General features: G+C 39.4%; 1 long non-coding RNA gene across 2 annotated transcripts; it reads left to right on the forward strand.

Annotated features, from left to right (window-relative positions):
* Positions 1–2,259: 2,259 nt before the first annotated feature.
* LOC134321749 (uncharacterized) lies at positions 2,260–3,216 on the forward strand. 2 transcript variants are annotated; one of them, XR_010013897.1, is made up of 4 exons: positions 2,260–2,400; positions 2,692–2,789; positions 2,890–3,007; positions 3,115–3,216. It is a non-coding gene; the product is annotated as an uncharacterized LOC134321749 (long non-coding RNA). The 2 variants fall into 2 exon arrangements; XR_010013896.1 differs by lacking the exon at positions 2,260–2,400 and having other exon boundaries at positions 2,437–2,789.
* Positions 3,217–5,630: the final 2,414 nt, after the last annotated feature.

Genomic DNA, 5,630 nt, shown 5'->3' on the forward strand with positions numbered 1-5,630 from the left:
GTGTAAAGTGTTGTAACGCTCACTTAAGTCCTGACTAAACAGTTAAAGTGACTCTACCCTGCCGTGTGCCTTTATTCCCACACCTCCACCACCGCACAACAAAAGACCCGCAGCATCCCCACCGGACAGCGGCTAGGTGAGCCGACCCTCTACAGTAGCAAGGGGCTAATGCTAGCGGTAAAGTGCCGCGATAGTGAAAGTAAAAACACGACAATATTTTCGTTAAGTAAAATATAAAAATAACTAAAAGACCAAAATATATTACAATACATGTAGTCAAAATACACAGTGAGTGCACCGCAAGCGATTTTGGGAATCTGTGTAAAAGATTCAGTAAAGCCGATAATATAATGCACTGCATTTAAGATTACACTCTAACACACACACAAACATATACATATAATTTTAAATATACACACACATATAAATAGATATACATACATACATACACATTTACTCTATTATTTTTATAATTTTTATAAGTGTGCTATAATTAGTCTGTAATACTATAATTAACTGTAAAGAAGACAGTGGCCGGCAATAGTATATTTGTGACTGGTTCTAATACATTTCGAATTGAAAGGCTGAAAAAGCCCAATGCATCTATAAAACACATTACATGCCGCGATAAATGCACTGCCCAAGTGTCCCCTCTCCCCACTGCCCTTCATTGTCAGGCAGCAGCAAACAGATCATCAGACGAGGCCATGTTGACCAGATTGTTAGTTATTTCCAAGTCAATATTGCCTGTATGGACAGTGATTTAAAAAAAAAAAAAAAAAGTGAACCTGTAAAACTGCGGTGTTAAATGCGATGCGGTCGAAAATTTGGGTGCACCTAACTTTTGTGCTGGTGCACCTAAGAAAAAAAGTTAGGTGCACCAGTGCAACCAGTGCAAAACGTTAGTCTAGAGCCCTGCCTTAGACTGCTAAACCATCCTGTCTAACTTGGACACTGTTGACGCCACTCCCGCCCCACACAAACTAATATTTGTACGAACTCCTGAATATTTACACATTATTATGTATGGTAAATGTACTGACTCTAACCCATTTGCTGCACTGTACACTTTGTCACTAGGCTGTAAACCACATATCAATCGAAAGGGAGCCCCATATGAGATCTCCAACTGATCAAATAATGTTTTTGGTTGAACCATTCTTAGCATTGTAACAGCACTAGCATGTTAGGGTGTGTTTTCTCTGGTATGAGTGTATTAGGTACAGCCTTCTTGCTGGGTTTTTAACTTACTGGATTATTTCCTAAGAACTCAAACCCGGTTTTTGTGGAACGCTTTCTCAGAAGAGTTATAGCTGTTATAGCTGCAAAGGGTGGGCCGACATCATATTAAACCCTTTGGATTAAGAATGGGAGTCACTCAAGTTCACATGCGTGTGAAGGCAGATGAGTAAATACTTTTGGCAAAAAACCTTTTTATATTAATTGAACAACGTATGTTAAAGTTTGTAATTTATGTCACATTCTTGTAGAGCATCAGACTTTTAATCTGAGGGTCCAGGGTTCAAGTCCCTGTTCGGGCGAGTTGTTTCTGCATTAGGTAAGCGGTAATGTCCCATACTACATGGTTTATTTAGAATGATGAAAAATTTGTACGGGTTAACGCCCAGCTGTTCAACTAGGGGTGGAGTTGAACAGACAGAGTTGAACAAACAGACTGTAGTAAATAGAGGACCGTTTAAATCTATATTTATGTGTAGCCTAATAATGTGCTGAGTTTTAGATATTAATACCCACATATTTTATGATGCTTTAAAGACTCACTTAAATCCTGATCTAATTTTTGATGCTGCGTTTCGTTAAGCAATGCCGCAACGAGTTTCATATTACGTGTTACCATTAAATAATCATAATGCATCTGCACTGGAAAATGTGGGCATCAATCCCACTACCTCTCGCATGCTAAGCGAGCGCGCTACCATTTGAGCTAATTACCCCTACAAAGAATGTACTAACAGAGTGTTGATGCTGCATTATAAAGTGAGGGTGCAACGTGTTTAAACTCACGTACTCTTGTTTATATTATGCGTTGCTTTTAAACGATCATAGACTCACTTAACTTAAACGTTGATCTTAGCATTTAGAACGAACAATGTGAGGTCTTTTATGAAGTGCATTTTCTCTTTGATTTTGTTGGACTTGTGGTGGTGGTGGTTAGGGGAAGGGGGTTGTGATTATATGTAACTTTACTACCTCATGTGCATTTGTGTCTTTATAACATCAAAGACACTAGGTTAGTAATTGGTGTGTAAAGAACTTTTAACCAAATAAAATCATACATTTTTATAGTTATAACAACAATTTCTCATGTCAAACTGTTTTTTTTTTTCCTTTTCTTTACTCTACAGGCACCTGTATGGGTTTGTAGCAGACAGATCATGGGTGAGCATATCAGAGACTAAGCAATGACTAAATGTGTATGAACAAAACCGTCCACTGTTTGCTTTCATGTAATGTAAAAGTAATCTGAGAGCATGAACACCAGAAAACACAACAGGAGTGATTTGGAGATCAGCAAAATTTTGTGGATCAGCTTGACGAGTCAGTCGACTGAATAATACTGAAGTTTTTCAAGCTGCTTTTCATCTGTTTCCCCCCTCAGATAATTATTAGCTTAACATCCCCTTAACACATGATGGAAATCAATCTCACATTATGTTTTCACCACCACAGCACAGGTCTGCTACAAGAACACATCCAGAGGTTTTTAGCTGAGGTTCAGATCACCTCCATTCCTCAGCACCATGTACATACCACGCCAGGTCAGAAAGGTGAGTGCTGGAGAAAGTGGTTTAGGCAGTTAGGAGTTTAACATAATTTAAACATCAATGATTGATATGGGTGTGTGTGTTCTGGGTAATTGTCTTATAGAAAGTCCCATCAATGAACAAGTCTAACCTACTGGAAGAAGCAACCAGATCAGATTTGGGCCTAAGCACCTTGATACCTCACAGAAGATGAAATGACTGAGTCACCACAACAATCTATGGTGGGTGTCTGGGAATGGATCCTGCAGACTTGTAACACATGTGTATTGTGCCTTGATTCCAGTCGATGGTAATTTAACGGTCAGTACATTGTTTTGTGTCCCTACAGATCAACGACCACGTCTGTCATCCTGAAAGCACTTTGACCTTCTCTGTGATGGTGTATGAGACAAGAGAGGAAACAAAACCAATAAAATATTGAATAAAACTGTGTTTGTACTGGCGTGTGTATTTTCTTTACCTACTTTATGACTTGCACAACACAGGAGAGCACCTTTTATGAGTAATTGATGCAGAAATGTAGATGAATCCTAAACAAGTTTGGAATGACCTTTTCCTGCAGCTGTAGTTTTGTACAGCTGAGAACGTATGGATATAAAAAATTATCAAAATTACCCTCTACAGTTGGCACATTTTGCCCAGCAACATTCCAGGAAACCAGACTTCACTCACTAAATCACTAAAGTACTTTATTTAAACCAGAGGGTCTAATGTCATGTAACAAAAAGCATTTTCAAAACTTATTTTGTTTATTAAAACATGTTACATATGACATGTTCTGACATTTCAACAACAAATGTTTAAAAACAACATAAAGGCACTGATCCCATAAACTGTAGTCCAGTGGTCATCAACAGGAACACTTCCATGTTTTTAATAGAAGACTGTGCAACTCCCCAGCACATCACTGTTGTTTAGAACTGGCACTACTTATGTCTGTCCAAAGATCTCTCATGGTTCTGTACAGGCTAAACAACAGAAACAGAAATGAACAAGCAACTCGTCACATAAGTGATAAAATATTATAAACTGAAATCTTTATCAATGAATAATGGAAAAAAAAATTCAAGTTAAATCAAGCAAAGTAAGGTGTGACTCATTTGAGAGTCGTTGCCCCACCTTGCCAGGTGTAAATTGGGGTTAAACTGACTAGGAGGGACATGCTTTATAGGTGGCTGACCAATTGGTGTAAAGTCCCTGGGATAAAGCAGGTTGTGTCTAAAGGTGTTGCTGGGTCTGAAATGCACCAGGGTGTCATGCTTGGAGAAGATAAGAGTTGTTTCTAAATTCCCTGAGGAATGTACATTCATGTTGTAACGACCAGTGTTGCCAGATTTTATTTGAAAGTGGCAGGGTCAAAAAGAGGGTTTTTATTTGGGGGAGTAGAATTTTGGCAGTGTTATTATGACGTTAGTATACTCCCACCATGATTTCTGGGGTGACTGTCAGTTTCATAGTTGTTTGACAGTTTGATTGTTACTGAGGAGAAGATAGTCGATGTAATTTTATCATGGTGGTACCTGGGTGATAATCTTGAAGCTTCAAATATTAATAATAATAATACATTTTATTTATATAGCGCTTTTCAAGATACTCAAAGACGCTTAAATATTGTTATCAAAGCATGTAGAATGTATTTTAATTTTTTTTTTATTGTATAAATATACTCAGATAACCCAGAATAATATAATTTAGTAATGTATTATTCTAATATACTGTACATTGATCAGCTATAACATTAAAACCACCTCCTTGTTTCTACACTCACTGTCCATTTTATGAGCTCCACTTACCATATAGAAGCACTTTGTAGCTCTACAATTACTGACTGTAGTCCATCTGTTTTTCTGCATGTTTTGTTAGTCCCCTTTCATGCTGTTGCTGTGGCCACAACGCAGAGTACTAACCACTATACAATCACGGCTTCCCAGCGCTCAGCCACTGGTGGCTCACGTCAGCTGCTCCCTGATAGACTGCAGTCATAGTTCCAACAGAACAAGCTGCTTGAGCTACAGCAACAAGGCGCCAAGGAACTAATATGCAGAGTTTTACTCGAGTCCAATCAAAAAGGACAATTCCCATACCGGGAGTAGAACCCGGGTCGCCTGGGTGAAAACCAGGAATCCTGACAGCTAGACCATATGGGAAACTGCAAGGCTTAGCACCGGCTGATGCCAGAATCAGCCACTTCTTTTCGCTCTTACAAGCCTTTGTCGTTTTGACAAGACGTGCATTGTTGGATGTGGGGTACAGAGAACCATACATGAGGAGTTAGAGAGACAAAAAAAGGCATAAGGTAACCGAGCCAGCCAGGAGTCAAACCTAGAATCTTCTGATCCGTAGTCAGACGCGTTATCCATTGCACCTCTGGCCCCTCTTGGGTTGTGGTCGTGACTTTCCTGAAGCTCCGGCCCCATTTCTGTCTCTTGACAGAAGCCCTTGACAACCCTTAAGTCAGTCTGTTTTGGTTTGGTTCAGTTCGTCCTAAAGGCTGCGATAAACGTTTCAAATAAACTGAGTCTGTGATGGTTTAAAAGCAACGCATAATATAGAAAAGAGTCTGGCTGCGTCCGAAATCGCATACTTCCATACTCAATAGTACGTGAAATGAGTACGCTAGAGCGGTTAGTATGTCCGAATACATAGTATGCACAAAGAGGTACGTGAGAAGTACCCGGATGACCTACTTCTTTGGCAGCCATGTTTGAGTATGCAAGCGATGCACACTTTCGGTCCGCTAATGTATCCCATAATGCAACTGGAGCTGGGTAGGCGTTCACAGCGGAGAAAGAAAGAAGAAGAAAGATGTCCTCTGTTTACAAGTGTAAGTAAGATAAACAGAAT

Source organism: Trichomycterus rosablanca, chromosome 10 (assembly GCF_030014385.1).
Source record: "Trichomycterus rosablanca isolate fTriRos1 chromosome 10, fTriRos1.hap1, whole genome shotgun sequence".
Classification (NCBI taxonomy): Eukaryota; Metazoa; Chordata; class Actinopteri; order Siluriformes; family Trichomycteridae; genus Trichomycterus; species Trichomycterus rosablanca.